Below are 20,640 nucleotides of genomic sequence, written 5' to 3'. Positions count from 1 at the left end.
CTGAAAGTTAAGCAGAGATGTACTTCTGCAGGTCTAAATATAATGGAAAGGGAACTTGAAAGAATCTCTTTGGTTAGATGCCCCTGATTGAACAAAACCTTTGCATATTGCCTTGGCAGTAACAGTTGGCAGGCTTGAAGAATGTTTTTGTGAAGATCCAGTCATAAAATGACATCTGGGTTACGGTTTGAGTTTTTTCTTTTCTGCTGAAGCAGTAGATTGATAATAAGGTGATACATATAAAGTCAATAGAACATTATAGATTAAAGCCCTTGTGTTTGTTTCTCTAACCCATTTTCCCCTCCCCTGGAGGAAGATACCAGCATGAATTTGGTAAGTTTTACTTTCTACATTTTTAGTTTTTAGTTACTTTATACCCACTTTTGTTTTTCCTCTTTTTTTTTTTTTGGCCAGTCATGGGGCCTGAACTCTGGGCCTGGGCACTGTCCCACAGCTCTTTAGCTCAAGAGCTCTACCACTTGAGCCACAGCACAGTTCTGGCTTTTTCTGTTTATGTGGTGCTAAGGAATCAAACTCAGGGCCTCATGTATGCAAGGCAAGCACTCTACCACTGAGCTACCTTCCCAGCCCCTGTTTTTCCTCTTGCAATACTGATAAGCAAACCCAGGGCTTCTTACATTCTAGACTAGTCCTCTACCACTGACTGAGCTACATCCCTAATCCTTAACATTGTTTTTGAGTTATATTCAGATTGAGCACGTCTAGACATAGTACATTGGGGTCTGGTTTTTGTTTGTTTGTTTGTGGTACTAGAGACTGAACTCAGGGCTGCTAGCAGTGCATTGATTTTAATTTTTTGCAGCATTCCCTCATTCTTCAGTATCAAGCCCATAGACTAACAGTGTTTTAAAGTCTGGCACAATGGCTCACGCCTGTAATCCTAACCACTCAGGAGGCTGAGATCTGAAGATCACAGTTAAAAGCCATCCCAGGCAGAAAAGGCATGTGAGACTCATCACCAATTAACCCTTCAAAAATGGCTCAATGGTAAAGCTCTAACCTTGGAGTATAAAGAGGCTCAAGGACAGCACCTTGGCCCCAAATTCAAGCCCCAGAACTGACAAAAAAACAAACACACACACACACACAAAAACCTTTTATTTCTGCAGACTACCACTTGAGCTACAGCGCCACTTCCAGTTTTCTGGTAGTTTATTGGAGAAAGGAGTCTCACAGTCTTTCCTGCCTGGGCTGGCTTTGAACTGTGATCCTCAGATCTCAGCCTCCTGAGTAGCTAGAATTACAGGCGTGAGCCACCAGCGCCCAGCTTTTTTTTTTTTTTCCTAGTCCTGGGGCTTAAACTCTGATCTTGGGCACTATCCCTGAGCTTTCGTGCTGAAGGCTAGAGCACAACACTTTAGCTGCAGCTCTACCTGTAGGGGTGTGTGTGTGTTTAATTGGAGATAAGAGTCTTGCAGACCTTCTGCTCAGCTGACTGTGAACTGTGATCCTCAGGTCTCAGCCTCCTGAGTAACAAGTATTACAGGCATGAGCCACCTGTGCCCAGCTACAAGACCTCCTCTTGCTGTAGTTCACACCTTGAACATTGCTGCCAAATTCCTCTCTGAAATGATGATAACAACTTACATTCCCATAAAAACCGTCTGAAACTTCAGAGTTTTCCACATATTGATTAACACAAGAAAATATAAGACTCTCTCCACTCTACCCTCCCCTAAACTGTTGGAAACAGTTCAATCTGTTATTTGGAACACTATTAGTGCTTGCAGGAAATATGCTTTAAAACAGGATTGCCATCTAGTGGTGGAAGTAATACATTGCCCCTATGGGGAAAAAGCCAAGAACAGGTAATTTGGGCATTTTGGTTGTTAACAACTCTGGTTTGATGGCTTGTTTTCCTTATTGTATGTTGTTTGTTTTTTAGACAAAGCCCTGCTATATACAGACTTCAAGCTTGGTCATCCTACTGCCTCAGCTTCCCAAGTGTGCCATCCTCTGGTCTGCATAAAACCAACTAAATGAGAATTTTCCATGATTTATTTTCTCATTTTAGGCCACTTCTACCATGATGACCTGGTCTTTTGCTCTCAGTTTTCAAATGAAGGAAGTCCTGTAAGCCCATTAAGGCCTAATCTTTTAGCCAATTTGTCTAGGCCACTGCTTAGAAAAGAGTAAGATAAATTTGGAATGGGGCTAATTGCTAAACTGGCAAGAGACTGCAGCTTCACTAGGGTGGCCTTACTTTGAAAAATACTCAATCTCCACTGGAGAGATGGTAATGCGCATGTCACTGCTAGCCACAAAGAACTAAGCTGAGCCTGCGCATATGAATTCAATTAACATCTTTCCAAATTGGCCTTTGATACAGAGATTTTTTTTTTTTAATGCAAGGCCTGGGTGTTGGGTATTGTCCCTATGCTCTTTGCTGGAGGCTAGTACTCTACCACTTTTATTTTTTTTATTTATTTATTTTTTTTTTTGTCGGCCGTGGGGCTTGAACTCTGGGCCTGGGCGCTGTCCCTCAGCTCTTCAGCTCAAGGCGAGCGCTCTACCACTTGAGCTACAGCGCCACTTCCGGTTTTCTGGTGGTTTATTGGAGATAGGAGTCTCACGGTCTCTCCTGCCCGGGCTGGCTTTGAACCGCGATCCTCAGATCTCAGCCTCCTGAGTAGCTAGGATTACAGGCGTGAGCCACCAGCGCCCGGCTACTCTACCACTTTTAGCCACAGGGCCACTTCTGGCTTTCTGGTGGTTAACTGGAGCTAAAAATCTCACAAACTTCCCCGCCTGGACTGGCTTTGAACTGTGATCCTCATATCTTAACCTCACAACTATCTAGGATTACAGGTATAAGCCACCAGCACCTAGCTGATAGAGACTTTTTTTTTGCCAGTCTTGGGGCTTAAACTCAGGACTTAGGCACTGTCCATGAGCTTCTTTTGCTCAAGGCTGGCACTCTACCACTTGAGCCACAGCTCCACTTTTGGCTTTTTTCTGTTTGTTTTTTTTGTTTTTGTTTTTTTTGGGAGGGGTCCGGTCGTGGGGCCTGAACTCTGGGCCTGGGCGCTGTCCCTCAGCTCTTCAGCTCAAGGCTAGCACTCTACCACTTGAGCCACAGCACCACTTCCAGCTTTTTTCTTTTTGCTTATGTGGTGCTGAGGAATCGAACCCAGGGCTTCATGCATGCAAGGCAAGCACTCTACCACTGAACCACCTTCCCAGCCCCTTTTCTGTTTATTTGGTACTGAGGACTTGAACCCAGGGCTTCATACATGCATTCAGGCAAGGCAAGAACCACAAAGCCACATTCCCAATCCCTGGTAGACATTTTAAAAGATCTGGTTGATTGGTTGGTTTTGCTGATATTAGGACTTGAACTCAGAGCCTCAAGCTTTTGCTTGCCTTGCTTGCTCAGATCTGCAGCATGTTCATGAAAGGTAAGAGTATAAAAAGCAATGTTGCTTTATGCCTTTAAATATTTCACTAAATTAACAGTATACTAAAAATTAAAAAGAGAAAAGAAAGACCAAACACAGTAATTAAAGGTCATCTGTACTTAGAAATATTCATTCCTTCCAATCTAGACTGTCCTACTACCAGCCTTATACCCATTTCTAAGCTTTTGTTTGTACTGCTGCCTTTGCCTAAAATAACTTCCTTCCTCCCTTTGTTCAGCCATATCTTAACTGACAGTGCTTGGGTCTGAACTCCATCCTACTTATGTCTAGCCCAAAGTCTTACAAAGGAAACAAGATGACATAGAATAGGAAGCAGAAGTGTGTTGTAAGTCACTTAACCTCTTCTTGCCTGTTTCCTCATTGTACTAGCTTCACTATTGGAAAACTAACATGAAAAGATGTGTGCCAATGCTGAACATGCTATAAGCACCAGGAAATATTTGTTCTTCCTTGAAAGAATTGTTTTTTTCATTGCTGATGTTTGAGGGAGGGCTTTTATGTGTCCTGGGGCTTGAACTCAGGGCCTTGGCACTATTACTGAGCTTTTTTGTTCAAGGCTGGCTCTCCTACTTGAGCCACAACTCCACTTCTGTCTGGTGTTTTTCATGGTTAATTGGAGATAAGGGTCTCATAGAACTTTTCTGTCCAGGCTGGCTTCAAACTGTGAACCTCAGACCTAAGCCTCCTGAGTAGCTAGGATTATATACATGAACCAGTTCATATTGGTTCTTTTTTTTCCCTTGTAAGTCATAGGGCTTGAACTCTGGGCTTGGGTGCTGTCTCTGAGCCCTTCAGCTCAAGGTTAGTGCTCTACCACTTTGAGCCACAGTGCCAATTTCCGGTTTTCTGGTGGCTAATTGGAAATAAATAAGAGTCTCATGGACTTTCTTGCTCAGGCTGGCTTTGAACCACAGTTCTCAGATCTCGGCCTCTGAGTAGCTAGGATTACAGGCCTGAGCCACCTGCAGCAGGCTCACTGTGATTCTTATTTGTGTTCTGCCTTCTTTTACTTCACCTTTTCGGTTGTGCAAAAAGACCCGGGGGTCAAATAGTTCATTAGAGACGTAGTAGTTTGCATTTGTCAGCTAAGAGGCTGTATTTGGCTAAGAGGCTGTGAGCTCACTTGTGAACCAAGTGACTTAAAAGGTATATATAGAACTAGACCTGCCAGTGGAGTGGAACTAGGACTTGTGAGGAAGAGAAGGGACATGATTCTGAACAATCATGGGATTACGAATTAGACTGTGGGTATTAGGAAGGGTTCTCTAGAGAGACAGAAGCAAATAGGACATACAGACATGGATATATGAGAAGATTTATTAGGGAGCTGGCTCACATGATTATAGAGGTTGAGAATCTCACATTGTGCCCTATAGAGGCTGCAGGGGCCTGGTAGTTTGGCTCCATTCAGTCTCAGGTTGAAAGACATTGGGGCAAGTCCTGGAGATCAGAGCCAGAGAACCTAGAGTTCTGATGTCCAAAGGCAGCAGAAAGGTGCCTTAGGTCCATCAAAGAAAGCAATTTTGCTTTTGCTTTGCCTTTTCTGGTGGTTTTTTTTTCTCAATCCTTCAGCCAAGTTTGCAGTCTTTCCTCTCCCAGCACACACACACACACACGCACACGCACACACACATTGGATATTGGATGAAGGGGATCTTCCTTGGTTTACTGATTCAAATGCCAAGTTTTTTTTTCCCTCCAGAAGCACCTCCACAGACACCCTGAAATAATGCTTTATCAGCTGCCTTGGAATTCCTTAATTCCACTAAACTGACACCTAAAACAAAGACTGTGTAATTCATTTCCTCACCCAACAAATGTGGAAACTGGGGCTCAGAAGCTTTTGCTAAATTCTGTGGATCACTTGAGTAAAGTCGGGTGCTGTTAGCTCACATCTGTAATCCTAGCTACTCAAGAGGCTGAGATCTGATGATCATGGTTTGAAGCCAGCCCAGGCACAAAAGTCCATGAGACTCTTATCTCCAACAAGCTACTTAGAAAAAGGCAAAAGTGGGCTGGGAAGGTGGCTTAGTGGTAGAGTGCTTGCGAAGCATACATGAAGCCCTGGGTTTGGTTCCTCAGTAACATATAAACAGAAAAGGCCATAAGTGGCGCTGTGGCTTAAGTGGTAGAGTGCTAGCCTTGAACAAAAGAAGCTCAGATACAATGCCCAAGCCCTGAGCACAAGCCCCAGGACTGGCAAAAAAGAAAGAAAGGAAGAAAGAAAGAGGGCTGGGAAGTTGGCTCAGTGGTAGAGCGCTTGCCTTGCATGCCTGAGGCCCTGGGTTCGATTCCTCAGCACCACATAAGCAAAAAAGAATAAAAGCCAGAAGTGGCACTGTGGCTCAAGTGGTAGAGTGCTAGCCTTGAGCTGAGGGACAGCGCCCAGGCCCAGAGTTCAGGCCCCTCGACCGGACCCAAAAAAAAAAAAAAAAAAGAAAAGAAAAGAAAGAAAGAAAAGCCAGAAGTGGCACTGTGGCTCAAGTGAAAGAGTGCTAGTCTTTAGCGCAAAGAGCCTCAGGGACAATGCCCAGACCCTGAGTTCAAGCCCCAGGACCAGAAAAAAAAAGTAGATTAACTAGCCACCAGTGGCTCAAGCCTGTAATCCTTGCCACTCAGAGGGTGGAGACCTAGACTATCTCAGTTCAAAGTCCACACAGAAAAGTCCACAAGATTCCATCTCCAATTAACCAGCAAGATGCTGATTGGAGGGCTGGGAAGGTGGCTCAGTGTTAGAGCCTTGCCTTGCATTCCTGAGGTTTGATTCCTCAGCACCACATAAGAAAAAAGCTGGAAGTGGCGCTGTGGCTCAAATAGTAGGTGCTAGCCTTGAGCTGAAGAGTTGAGGGACAGCGCCCAGGCCCAGAGTTCAGGCCCCATGATCGGACCCCCCCCCCAAAAAAAAGCTTTAAAAAAAAAAAAGATGCTGATTGGAGGAATGACTCAAGTAGTAGAGTGTCCATTGTGAGCCAAGAAAATTAAGGGAGAAGCACAAGGCCCTGAATTCAATCCCTGGCACATACACATGAACATAGTAAATAATAAAAATGGCTACAAGCTGGGTGTTGGTGGCTCATGCCTGTAAAGCAACTTAGGAGGCTGAAATTTGAAGATCACAGTTTAAAGCTAGCCCAAGTGGGAAAGTCCATCAGGAAACTCTTATCTCCAATTAACCACCAGAAAATCTGGAAGTAGAGTTATGGATCAAGTGGTAGAGTGCTCTAGCCTGGGGGGGGCGGGGGAGGGGGGAAGAGCTAGGCACTGGTGGCTTATGCCTGTAATCCTAGATACTCTAAAGGCAGATCTGAGGATCACAAATAAAAGCCTACCTGGGCTGGAAAGTCCCCTGTGAGACCCTTTTTTCCAGTTAACCACCAGAAAACTGGAAGTGGTGCTGTGGCTCAATGTGGAAGAACACTAGCCTTGAGTAAAAAGAAGCAAAGAAAAAAGGGCTGGGAATGTGGCTCAGTGGTAGAGTGGCTTGCCTAGCATGCAGGAAGCCCTGGCTTTGACTCCTCAGTACCACATAAACAGAAAAAGTCTGAAGTGGTGCTGTGGCTCAAGTGATAAGAGTGCTAGCCTTGAGCAAAAGAAGCTCAGGGACAGTGCCTAGGCCCTGAGTTCAGTCCCCAAGACTGGCAAAAATTAAAAAAAAAAAAAAAAAGGCAAAAAGAGCTCAATGATAGTGCCCATGCTTGAGTTCAAGACCCATGACTGACAAAAAAAAAAAAGTCCAGAGACGGGACTGGGAAGGTGGCTCAGTGGTAGAGCGCTTGCCTTGCATGCCTAAGGCCCTGGGTTCGATTCCTCAGCACCACATAAGCAAAAAGAAAAAAAGCCTGAAGTGGCACTGTGGCTTAAGTGGTAGAGCGCTAGCCTTGAGCTGAAGAGCTGAAGGACAGCGCCCAAGCCCAGAGTTCAAGCTCCACGACCGAACCCAAAAAAAAAAAAAGTCCAGAGACAGTGCCCTGGCCCTGAGTTCAAGCCCCAAGACTGGCACATCAAAGAGAGAGGTGGGGGGAAGGAAGAAAGGAAAGAAGGAAGGAAGGAAGAAGAAAAGAAAGAAGAGCTTGTAATTCTTCTTTTCTCTAATTCCATATCTTTTTGCATTGTGGGAAGTAGAATTTATTTCTTCACACCTCGACTTTTGCCCACATGATATGCTTTAGCAAAGGAACCTTAATAAATGCAGTCTATACCTGGCTTATCATGTGCTGTACAAGGGGGCTTGATATGTGTTTGTGCCATATCTGAAGACCTTTTACACTATTGTTTACATAATATTTTTCATTAACAGGCTCACTTTAAATTTAAATAAATTGATGTCAGGAGCTGGGAAGATGGCTCAGTGGTAAAGCGCTTGCCTTCCATGCATGAGGCCCTGAGTTCGATTCCCCAGCACCACATAAGAAAAAAAGCCAGAAGTGGTGCTATAGCTCAAGTGATAGAGCGCTAGCCTTGAGCTGAAGAGCTGAGGGACAGTGCCCAGGCCCAGAGTTCAGGCCCCACGACCGGACCAAAAATAAATAAATAAATAAAATAAATTGATGTCAAATGAACCTTGTACAAAAGAAAAAGAAACTTGTTTCTCACTACTACAGTGGAAAATGGCTATCACTTGCCATTAATATAAGGTACCATAGAGGTACAATAAAACAAGAATAGAGGCCAGTGAGTATAGCTCTGCGATAAAATGCACGCCTAGAAAACACCAAGGTTTGATCCTTGGCATTGTGCGCGTGCATGAGTGCACACGCGCACACACACAAGAGCTATTAATTCTAATAGTTCTTTCCAAAAGCAGAATCTAAGGGCTGCCCTCCTTAAAATAAATAAATAAAATATTTCAGAAAAAGTAATTACTTTCTGGCCTTGTGAAGAGCAGGACATATGGGGCCCATGGGACATGGGGCAAAGACCCACTACCAGGTGCAAGCTATAGAACCTGTGCAAGCACTGATGGCTCACGCCTATAATCCTAGCTGCTCAGGAGGCTGAGATCTGAGAATCTCAGTCCAAAGCCAGCCTGTGCAGGAAAGTCTGTGAGACTCTCATCTCCAATTAAACACTAGAAAACCAGAAGTGGAACTGTGGCTCAAAGTGGTAGAACACTAACGTTGAGCACAGAAGAGCTCAGGGACAGTGCCCAGACCCTGAGTTCAAGCCCCATGACCAACCAAAAGAAAAAAGGAAAATAAATAAAAGAAATGGAAGCTGGCCTGCCAGCTGTGCGTTAGCACACTCTGATTTCCCAGCGTGTCTAGACTACATCGGAGCTCTTGCACAGCCAACAGCTCCAACACAGGAAAAAGTACTTCTCAGCTGTCCCGCCATACTGCTATTTGTCATTCCATCCATCTGCTGTCCCTGCGAAACGCTCACCCACGTCAGCTAAAATGGTACACTGGGCCTGGAATCTGCTGAGGAAATGTCAGGCCAAAGAACGCAGCAGAGACCTGAAATAGCAACTGTGTGGACAGTGGTAGAGACACAAATCAGCCCCTTTGTAGAGAGATACAGGGAGCTTAGGAGGCTCCTCGTGGGGGCAGTTGTTGTGTTGACAGTGCTCAGTGCTGGGCACTAAGAACCAAAACCTGGGTCAAGGTTCTCCATCCATCTCTTCCTCGTACCTGGGCTGGCTTGGCCCCTTCCTAGAAACCAGTATTGGCATTAGTCTTCTATGTAGTAGTTCAGCAAAAATGTTTGGATTCTCATGCCTGAGGTCAGTTGCAAGCCATGCACTATGTGTCCTTATGAGCTGGGAGTCTGTTTCTTCCTCAGTGTTAGGTTTTTAAAAAGAGGTAACCGAGTAAGAACCACACCACGCATGTGGTATTCAGGTAAGGGGTAGGTTTATTCATCGTTCCGGCTGGCACCAGGCCATCTTGGTCCTCCACGCGGTGGGGAAAGGCTTGGGAAAGAGAGCTAAGAGCTGGAAAAGAGAGAGCTGGGAAAGAGAGAGAAAAGAGCTAGAAAAGAGGTCGTCAGTGCCTGGGCTAGGCCTTATCTAGGGTATGGGCGGAGAAAGGTGTGGCCACATCAAATTCAGATGTGACCTCAACTGCTGCAGAGGTGACCTCTTCCAGGTGTGCCAGTTGCCTAGGTAACGCAGGTACTGGGTGGAGACTTTGCTGCGAGGAGGGTGGAGTCTGCTGGCCATCCAGGAGCAGATCTTACACTCAGAAAGAAATGGTCATCTGCACAAAAGGCTAGCTATAAAAGATTAGATACTCAAATATTCATTCATCCAACACATATTTACTGAGCTCCAGGACTATGAAATCGGATTTGAACTTGGGCCTCATACTTGATAGGCAGGCACTTTATCACTTAAACCAAAGCATAATCCCTTTTTGCTTTTGTTTTTCCTGAGGGTTTTTCATTCCCCACCCCTAGGCTAGCCATGATCTTGCTGCCTGTGCCTCCCATAACAGCTGGGATTACAAGCTTGCACCACATGACTTGATAGCAGGACCTTTGTAAGTACTGTACAGAAAGCAGAGAAAGGAAATAGGGAGTAATTGATCTGAAGTGGGCAGGAAAGGCTATAGTCATCTGTTGCTACATGACAAGCCACCTCAAAAAATGGGTGACTGAGGGGCTGGGAAGGTGGCCCAGTGGTAGAGTGCTTGCCTTGCATGCATGAGGCCCTGGGTTTGATTCCTCAGTACCACGTAAGAAAAAAGCCGGAAGTGGCGCTGTGGCTCAAGTGGTAGAGCGCTAACCTTGAGCTGAAGAGCTGAGGGACAGTGCCCAGGCCCAGAGTTCAGGCCCCACAACCGGACCCCCCCAAAAAAAATGGGTGACTGAAAACAGCAGTATTTATTGTATGTCAAAGTTTCATGGACCGGCTGAGCTCAGCTGGGTGGTTCTTTTGCTCTGGGCTGCAGTCATCTGGTTCTTAACTGGGCTTAAAGACCAAGATGGCTCACACATGTGTGAGAGTAGGGATGGTTTAAAAATGGTGTTGGCAGAGAGATAAAAACATTTAATATCTCTAAAATGTATCCCTGTCTCTTTTCATGAAGGCATTGTCCCCGCATTATATGAAGCCCCAGTCTCAGGACCCCCACCGCCCTGCATATGGACATGCCTCTTGCTGAACCTGATTATATGGATCATTGTGCACTTATTGAAGGTAGAAACACATAGCAGATGTACAAAAGTAGAAGGAGTTAATTAACTAAGTGGAAAAGACTAATACCCTGTTGACAAGTTTTCTTTAATTTGAGTAATAATATAGAGGTTGCTCAAAAATATGTAAAAACAGGTATACTATATGACATTTTATTCTTTATTTAAAGAGTGCTTTGACCAAGAAACTGTCTAGGTAGAAAAAGGGAGAGTGACAACTTCCTCACAATGATGGTTGGATATTCTTACTACTTTGAAGCCGAGTAGATGCCTGCCTGCTTTCCCTTCTCCCTTCTCCTCTTAGGGAACATTCTGACCCTAAAGGTCACATCAGAGCCAAAGTATTCCACTCTTGTATGTTTTTAGTGTGCTAGTACTGGGGCTTGAACTCAGGGCCTGGGCACTGACCGTGACCTTTTTCTCTTGAGGCTGGTGTTCTGCCACTTGAGCTATACCTCCACTTTCAGCTTTTTGGTGGTTAATTGGGGATAGGAATCTCATGGAGTTTCCTGTTTATGCCGGCTTTGAACTGTGATCTTCAGATCTCAGGCTTCTGAGAAGTTGGGATTATGGGTATGAAACAGTGTTCAGCCAAGATATACCACTCTTAATAAACTTACCTTGTTCAAAAAAATCCATTTTTTGCTGCATGCAACATGTGACCTCAGATTTTAAGACTAATTTTAAGACATTGTTCTCTCTTTTCAAGAAAATAAATGTAGCCGGGCGCTGGTGGCTCACGCCTGTAATCCTAGCTACTCAGGAGGCTGAGATCTGAGGATCGCGGTTAAAAGCCAGCCCGGGCAGGAGAGACCCTGAGACTCCTATCTCTAATAAACCACCAGAAAACCGGAAGTAGCGTTGTAGCTCAAGTGGTAGAGCACTTGCCTTGAGCTGAAGAGCCGAGGGACAGCGCCTAGGCCCAGAGTTCAAGCCCCACAACTGACAAAAAAAAAAAAAAAAAAAGAAAAGAAATGTACCTTTTCATATTCTTATTTTAAAAAAAGCCAAGCACCGGTGGCTCACGCCTATAATCCTAGCTACTCAGGAGGCTGAGATCTGAGGATCGCAGTTCAAAGCCAGCCCAGGCAGGAAAGTCAGTGGCACTGTAGCTCAGGTGGTAGAGTGCTAGCCTTAAGCTGAAGAGCTGAGGGACAGCGCTTAGGCCCAGAGTTCAAACCCACGACTGACAAAAATAAATAAAATAATAATTTTAAAAAGATGGTGTTGGGATGATTGGACTTGGCCTTTTTGTCTCCACAAGACCTATTCAGGTGTCATTCTAGTAAAGTAGCCAACTTTTTTTTTTTTGTCGGGCAGGGGGCTTGAACTCTGGGCCTGGGCGCTGTCCCTCAGCTCTTCAGCTCAAGGCGAGGGCTCTACCACTAGAGCCACAGTGCCACTTCCAGTTTTTTCCGCTTATGAGATGCTGAGGAATGGAACCCAAGGCCTCATGCATGCAAGGCAAGCGCTCTATCACTGAGCCACCTTCCCAGCCTGGTAGCCAACTTCTTATATGGCTATTCTCAAAATTAACATTTTGTTCTCAAAATTAACATTGAAAAAAAAAAAAAAAGCTACTAGAGAGTCTTAAAGGCTTAGTTGGAGAAGTGGCACAGCACTGCTTCTGCCCTATCCTGCTTGGTTTTACCAAGTCATGGGTCACCTTAGATTCCAATTGAGAAAAGACCACACAGGAAGGGGAAACAGAGGAGGAGGCAACAATGCTTGATAAGAAATGTACTCATTATCTTGCCCATGTAATTGTAACTCCTCTGTACAGTATTTTCACAATAAAAAAAATCATAAATTAAAAAAAAGAAAGAAAAGAAAAGACCACACAAAGGGGAGAACCCTGGGTTAGTCCCACAGAAGGCCTTACTGATTACATGGGCAGAGACCAGAATAAAATGAAGGGGCAGTAAGGGATTATGCAAAAGCCCCGAGACAGGAATGTGCTTGGGGTGTGTGAGGGGAGGCCAGTGCAGTGGGAGTTAAGTAAGTAAAGGGTATGGAGGCTGATGATGAGATCAGGCAGCAGCCAGGAGCTGAGCCACCTCCACCCTGCATGCAGTGTAAAGGAATGCAGGCATTATTCTTAGTGTGTTAGGAAGCACTGGATCCATATTATTCCCTGACTTTTGATACTGCTATACTCTGGGCCAGGGGTGGGGAAGAGTTTGAATCTGTTTTCATCTTCTCATGGAAGTTTCTCAGGACCACCTCCATAGCCTATGGCCTTTCTCTGCTTGAAGGTTTCTTTATAGTACACAACACCACCTGCACATTCAGTATTGTACCCACTTATTGTTGTCTACCTTCTTCCTCTAGAATGTGAGCTCAAAACAGGCAAGAAGTGGCACTGTGGCTCAAAGTGGTAGAATGCTAGCCTTGAGTGAAAAAGCTCTGGGACAGTGGCTAGGCCCTGAGTTCAAGCCCCTAGACTGGAAAAAGAAAGAAAGAAAGAAAGAAAAGAAAAGAAAAAGGAATGAAATTTGGGCTGGGAAGGTGGCTTAGTGGTGGAATGCTTGCCTAGCATGCATGAAGCCCTGGGTTCCATTCCTCAGTACCACATAAACAAAAAAGGCTAGAAGTGGTGCTGGGGCTCAAGTGGTAGAGTGCTAGCCTTGAGCAAAAGAAGCTCAGAGACAGTGCCCAGGCCCTGAGTTCAAGCCCCAGGACTGGCAAACAACAACAACACACAAAAACAGGCAAGGATCTTTGTCTATTTTAGTTGTAAGTCCACACTATTATTTGTGTGAATGAACTAACCAGTCAGTCCAATGTGGTTTAACACAAAGTTTAATGCAGGCAAGGACCCTAACCAATTCTAAATGGCTCAATTAATTCAGCAACAAGACACAGTTCCACTCAGCTTGCTGAGAATCACCTTCCAGGAAACAATTATACAGGAAAAATTAAAAAGACAAAAGAACTTGAAAGCAGTCCAAACAGTGACTAAAAGTCATAGAACAGCCCTTCTTTCACCTCTAATTCTGGTGCACTTGATAAACTAGTTGTGGAGCAGTTGTAGCCTGGAATACCTTGGATTAATGGAGGAGGGGCCCAGGCCAAGAAGGAAAACAGCAGCTGTCATCAAGGGCAGGGCAGAAAACTCAAAATACAAATAGGTGATGCTCTCTCTTGCTTGCTTGCTTGCTTGCTTGCTTTTCTTTTGTGTGTCAGTTGTGGAGCTTGAACTCTGGGCCCAGGCACTATCCCTCAGCTCTTCAGCTCAAGGTGAGTGCTCTACCACTTGCCACTTCCAGATCTTTTTTTTTCTCTTTCTGTTTATGTGGTACTGAGGAATTGAACCCAGGGCCTCATGCATACGAGGCAAGCGCTCTACCACTAAGCCACATTCCCAGCTCCTCTCCTGCCCCCGACTCTTTTTTTTTTTTTTGGGGGGGGGTCCGGTTGTGGGGCCTGAACTCTGGGCGTGGGCGCTGTCCCTCAGCTCTTCAGCTTAAGGCTAGCGCTCTACCACTTGAGCCACGGTGCCACTTCCGGCTTTTTTCTTTTTGCTTATGTGGTGCTGAGGAATCGAACCCAGGGCCTCAGGCATGCAAGGCAAGCGCTCTACCACTGAGCCACCTTCCCAGCCCTTTTTCTCCCCCCCCCCACCCCCGCTTATTTACAATAAACCACTCTGAAAACCAGAAGTGGCACTGTAGAGCACTCGCCTTGAGCTAAAGCGCTCAGGGACAGCACCCAGGCTCAGAGTTCAAGCCCCAAAACCACCACCACCACCACCACCACCAACAGTCTCACAGACTTTCCTTCTTGGGCTGACTTTGAACAATGATCTTCAGATCTCAGCCTCCTGAGTAGCTAGGATTACAGGCGTGAGCCACCAGCACCCAGCAAAGGGATGGTATTTCTTTTTTTTTTTTTTTTTGGGGGGGGGGGTCCGATCGTGGGGCCTGAACTCTGGGCCTGGGCGCTGTCCCTCAGCTCTTCAGCTCAAGGCTAGCGCTCTACCACTTGAGCCACGGTGCCACTTCCGGCTTTTTTCTTTTTGCTTATGTGGTGCTGAGGAATTGAACCCAGGGCCTCAGGCATGCAAGGCAAGTGCTCTACCACTAGGCCACCCACATCATTTTTTTTTAAATTGTGAAAATACCATACAGAGGCGTTACAATTACATGGGCAATGTACCATATCATTTTTTAAATAGCAAGTGATGATCACTGTCCTCTGGTTAAGACAACGAAGTAAAGCTGGTACCTATGGCTCACACCTGTAATTCTAACTACTCAGGAGGCTGAGATCTGAGGATTGTAGTTTGAAGCCAGCCAGAGCAGGAAAGTCCATAAAACTCTTGCCTCCAATTAACCACCAAAAGTGGAGCTGTGGCTCAAGTGGTGAAGTGCTAAACTTGGGCAAAAATAGCTCACAGATAGTACCCAGGCCCCAAGTTTAAGTCCCAGGAGCAGCACAAAAAAAAAAAAAAAGATAAATAAAAAAGAAGAGGTAATAGTACCATGGCCTAAAGTCCTCCCAGAAGTGCCACCTCTTAAAAGGCAATGGTACTTACAATGTCACCATCTTAGGGACCAAGAATTAACACATAGGCCTTTGGGAGATGCTCACCCAAAGTAGAGCAGGAACTATAAAGGATTTGAGCAGAAAAATAGCATACTCTTTTCTTTTTTTTTTTTTTTTTTGTCAGTTGTGAGGCTTGAACTCTGGGCCTGGGCACTATGCCTCAAATCTTCAACTCAAGACTAGCACTCTACCATTTGAGCCACAGTGCCACTTTGGTTTTTCTGAGGAATTTATTGGAGATAAGTCTCATAGTCCAACGCTGGTGGCTCATACTTGGAATCCTAGCTACTCAGGAGGCTGAGATTTGAGGATCACACTTCAAAGCCAGCCTGGTCAGGAAAGTCCGTGAGACTCTTATCTCAGCTCAAGGCAAGCACTCTACCACTGACTGAGCTACCTTCCCAGCCCTGGGCATGTTTTTTAAAAAAATATAAAACTAGCCAAGTTTGTTGATGGTTTGGATGTGAGTTAATGAATAGACCATATATCCTTATTTGTCTGTGGCATTTCTGGTTTGTGTAATGAAGAGTGTGTGTGTGTGTGTGTGTGTGTGTGTGTGTGTGTGTGTGTGTGTGTGTGTGTGTGTTCCCAGTCCTGGGGCTTGAACTCAGGGCCTGGGCATGTCTCTGAGCTTCGTTTGCTCAAGGCTAGCACTCTACCACTTGAGCCCCAGCACCACTTCCAGCTTTTTCAGTGTAAATGGTACTGAAGAATGGAACCCAGGGCTTCATGCATGCAAAGCAAACACTCTACCACTAAGCCACATTCCCAGCCTTTGTATAATGAATTATATAGTCACTGTGATCCAGAAGGACTCCAAAGGTTTTGCTTTGAGCAACTAGAAGCACCAAGGCAACGTTTTCTGATAAGAGTGACTATGAGTGAGCTTTGCTAGCAAAGGGTGGGAATCAGTTCAGGTTTGAATCTTAGGAAGTTACTAATAAGACATCCAAGTGACTCTTCAGCACAAGGTCATATGGAGTAGGTGTGTGGAGTTATGGAGGAGGTGTGGGGTGCAGGGGAGAGTCAAGTGTTGCTAAGATACCAGGAGCATGAAGCCATGATGCCCTCATATTCCAGTGAGGGGAAGAGTCCCCAGGCATGGCAGTATAGAAGCTACAGAGTTAAGGGAGAATCAATAAAGCAAAGTGTATACATCAGTTTTTATCACAGTAAAAAATATATCTGACATAGGTTGCTAATGAAGAAGAGGTTTATTTAGGGACATGGTGCTGGCATCTGCTCAGATCTCATGAAGGTCCTCTCCTCCAAACTGTGTCACATCAGGGTAGGAAGCAGTTTGCAAGAGCTTCCACCACCAAGCAGGAAGAATGGGAAGGGCTGTAGTGTGGCTCACGTGATAGAGCAGCTACTTAGCAAGTGTGAAGCCTCCTATCTAAATCTTAGGTTCCTACTCAGAATTTACCATGTCATTAAAGCCCAAACTAGCTCCTAAGGAGAGACCACAAGGGACATCCATGAGGAATAGAATGAAAGCCTCCTACTAACAGGCAGCTTTGACCATCGAATACACAAGTGACCAGCCTTCAGATGATTGGGGTACTAACCTTCAAGTCTTCAGTTGGGAGCCCTATGCTGGGCTGGGCTCTGTTCAAACCACCAATGGACAGACTCTGTAGTTTTGGCCTAGTGAGATACACAGCCATAGTAACTGGAACACCGTATTTTTTCTCTGCAGTATCTACTGTGGTATATATTTATTTTCTTGTTTATTTATTGTCTGTCTTCCCCCAAGACAATGTGCCCTCCTTAAATTCAGAAACTATCATCTTCCCTCCCCACCCCCCTTTTCTGGCTTCCGTATCTAGAAAAGTACCCAGCATACTGTGGGCACTGGAGAAATATTTGTTGAACAAATGAATCTTTGCTAATTAAAGAAAACTGCTCCTTACTATAATTCGCACACCTTCTGCTGAGGCGGGTGACCTTTTCCTGAAGAAAGTGTTCTCTGGTGTGTTTTGGACCAGCTCCCTGTTAAAAAATATCTCTTGTCAGCCATCTGGAAAATGATAAAGTTGGAGCCATACCTCCCACCATATACCAGGAAATAGTCCAAACAGATCAAAGATTTATACATGATAAAAATGAAGCCATTAAAGACCTAGAAAAAAAAAAAGCATGGCAGAACTCGGATATAACCTTGGAGTGGGAAAAAGGTCTTTCTAACTATGAGTCTATCTCTAGCACTCCTAAAAGAAAAAGATGGACTAATTCAAACCACCCCAAAATCTACCTGGGCATCAGTGTCTCATACCTGTAACCCTGGCCAAGAGCAGTAGAATCAAAGTTTGAGGCCAGCCCAGGCAGAACAGTTCCAAAATTCCTGTATCAAAATAACCAGCAGTTGGGGTGTTACTGGCTTGTACCTATAATCCTAGCTATTCAAGAGGCTGAGATCTGAGAATTATAGTTGGGAGCTAGCCAGAGAGGACAAATATGAGAAACTCTTATCTTCAAATAACAAGCAAAAAGCTGGAAGTGGAGATGTGGCTCAAAGTGCTAGGGTGTCAGCCATGAGCAAAAAAGCTTTGTGAGAGTGGAAAGCCTTGGGCTGGGAATGTGGCTTAGAGGTAGAGTGCTTGCCTAGCATGCATGAGGCCCTGGGTTTGATTCCTCAGCACCACATAAACAGAAAAAGCCGGAAGTGGCGCTATGGCTCAAGTGGTAGAGCGCTCGCCTTGAGCTGAAGAGCTGAGAGACAGCGCCTAGGCCCAGAGTTCAGGTCCATGACCAGCAAAAAAAAGAATAAAAAAGGAGCCAAATTACAGTTTAGGAATAAAACGAATTACTTAAATCACAAAAGGCTAAAATTTCTATTATACTCAAGCAAGCAATCAAACAAAAACTTCAAGATAAAGAAAAAAATGATGGAGAAGAGTGGCAAAAACTCAACGGGAAAGCAGATATTTAGGCAGTTCACAGAAACAAACAGCCCATAGTCATAAGACGAAACATTGAAGCCAGGCACTGGTGCCTCATGCCTGTAATCCTAGCTAATCAGGAGGCTGAGATCTGAGGATTGAAGTTCAAAGTCAGCTCCAACAGGAACATCCATGAGACTAATATACAATTAACCACCAGAAAACCAGAAGTGGTGCTGTGGCTCAAGTAGTAGAGTGCTTGTCTTGAGCTGAAGAGCTCAGGGACAGTGCCCTGGCCCAGAATTCAAGCCCCACCGCTGATTTAAAAAAAGAAAAAAGAAAAGAAAACATTGAATCTCTTTCTATCACTTGTAGTAAAACAAATGTGAAACAAAATAACAATGAAAAACTATTTCTCCCTTATCAGATGGGCAAAAGTCCAAAAGCATAGTGATACAATGTTGGCACAAGACAGGTTGCAAATTGGCAGTTTTCTGTAAGGGTAATTGAGCTCTATTTACCAATGTTAAGAAAACCAGCAATGCTAGGTGCCAATAGCTCATGCCTGTGATTCTAGCTACTCAGGAGACTGAGATCTGAGGATCTTAGTTTAAAGCCAGCTCAGGCAAGAAAAATCTTATCAATCTGAGATTTTTATGGCCCATTAATTAGTAAAAAGCTGGAAACGGATGTGTGACATGTGGTAAAGCACCAGCCTTGACTGGAAAAAGCTAAGCAAGACTGAGAGGCCCTAAATTCAAGCCCCTGTACCATCACAAAAAAAAAGAAAAGAAAGAAAGAGTCAAGCACCTGTGGCTCAGGCCTGTAATCCTAGCTACTTAGGAGGCTGAGATCTGAGGATCTCGTTTCAAAGCCAGCCCATGCAGGAAAGTCTGTGAGACTCTTATCTCCAATTAGTCACCAGAAAACCAGAAGTGGCCCAGCGGCTTAAGTGGTAGAGTGCTAGCCTTGAGTTCAAGCCCCATAATCAGGAAGGAAGGAAGGAAGGAAGGAAGGAAGGAAGGAAGGAAGGAAGGAAGGAAGGAAGGAAGGAAGGAAGGAAGGAAGGAAGGAAGGAAGGAAGGAAGGAAGGAAGGAAGGAAGTGAGGGAGGGAGGGAGGGAGAAAGAAAGAGAGAGAGAAAGAGAGAAAAAGAGAGAGAAAGAGAAAGAGAAAGGGAGAAAGGGAGAAAGAGGAAAGAAGGAAGAAGGAAAGAAAGAAAGAAAGAAAGAAAGAAAGAAAGAAAGAAAGAAAGAAAGAAAGAAAGAAAGAAAGGAAGGAAGGAAGGAAGGAAGGAAGGAAGGAAGGAAGGAAGGAAGGAAAGGAAGGAAGGAAGGAAGGAAGGAAGGAAGGAAGGAAGGAAGGAAGGAAGGAAGGAAGGGGCTGGGAAGGTGGCTCGGTGGAAGAGTGTTTGCCTTGCATGCATGAGGCCCTGGGTTTGATTCCTCAGCACCACATAAGCAGAAAAAGCCAGAAATGGTGCTGTGGTTCAAGTGGTAGAGCACTAGCCTTGAGCTGAAGAGCTGAGGGACAGTGCCCAGGCCCAGAGTTCAGGCCCCACGACGAAAGAAAAAGAAAGAAAGAAAGAAAGAAAGAAAGAAAGAAAGAAAGAAAGAAAGAAAGAAAGAAAGAAAGAAAGAAAGAAAGAAAGAAAGAAAGAAAGAAAGAAAGAAAGAAAGAAAGAAAGAAAGGGAAGGAAGGAAGGAAAGAAAGAAAGAAAGGAAGGAAGGAAGAAAGGAAGAAAGAGAGAGAGAGAAAGAGAGAGAGAGAGAAAGAAAGAAAGAAAGAAAGAAAGAAAGAAAGGGGGGGTTAGGGATTTAGCTCGGTGGAAGGCTTTGAATTCAGTGTTTGGTCTTCAGCTCTGAAGAGAAAAAAAAAGGAAAAGAAAAGAAGAAAACCATATATATCACAGGGCTGGGAATGTAGCTTACTTGTAGAGTGTTGTCTAGCATGCACAAAGCCCTGGGTTTGATTCCTCAGTACCACATAAACAGAAAAAGCTGGAAGTGGCACTATGGCTCAAGTGGAAGAGTGTTAGCCTTGAGCTAAAGAAGCTCAGGCCCAGTGCCCAGGCCCTGAGTTCAAGCCCCAGTACCAGAAATATATATATGCTATATTTCCTGTTTTGTTTTTTTTAATTCACCACTCCTCCAAGTTAGACAGAGGGAATGGGAAGTAGTACAGCACTTGCATAGAATGTATAAGGCCCTGAGTTCCAACCCCAGCACTGAAAATTTTTTTAAAAATGTGTAGGAATAAAACAGACTAACAATTCAGTAGAAATATAATCATTCATGCAATTCACAAGAAAAGGAACTGAAAATTACAAGTGACCCATAATCATATGACATTCTAAGTACTGACAATTGCATTTCTGGGACTTTCTCCCACAGATATGATTGTATGTATGTGAAATGACATAGTTACTCATTGTAGTAGTTAGCTATAGCAACATGACATTAGAAACCACATAAATGTCTATCAATAGAAGACTGGTGAGCTAAATTATGGTATATCCATATGACACAACACTAGACAGCTGTCAAGAAGAACACTATTCTGGAAAGGACTACATTGGGCCTTTTGTGTGTTAGGCAAGTGCTTTATCATTTAAGCTATAACCTCAGCCCTGGGTGT

The sequence above is a fragment of the Dipodomys merriami genome, unplaced genomic scaffold (assembly GCF_024711535.1).
Source record: "Dipodomys merriami isolate MVZ:Mamm:240054 unplaced genomic scaffold, mDipMer1.0.p SCAF_346, whole genome shotgun sequence".
NCBI lineage: Eukaryota > Metazoa > Chordata > Mammalia > Rodentia > Heteromyidae > Dipodomys > Dipodomys merriami.
The sequence above is the reverse complement of the archived record's forward strand: the minus strand, read 5'-3'. Positions refer to the sequence as shown.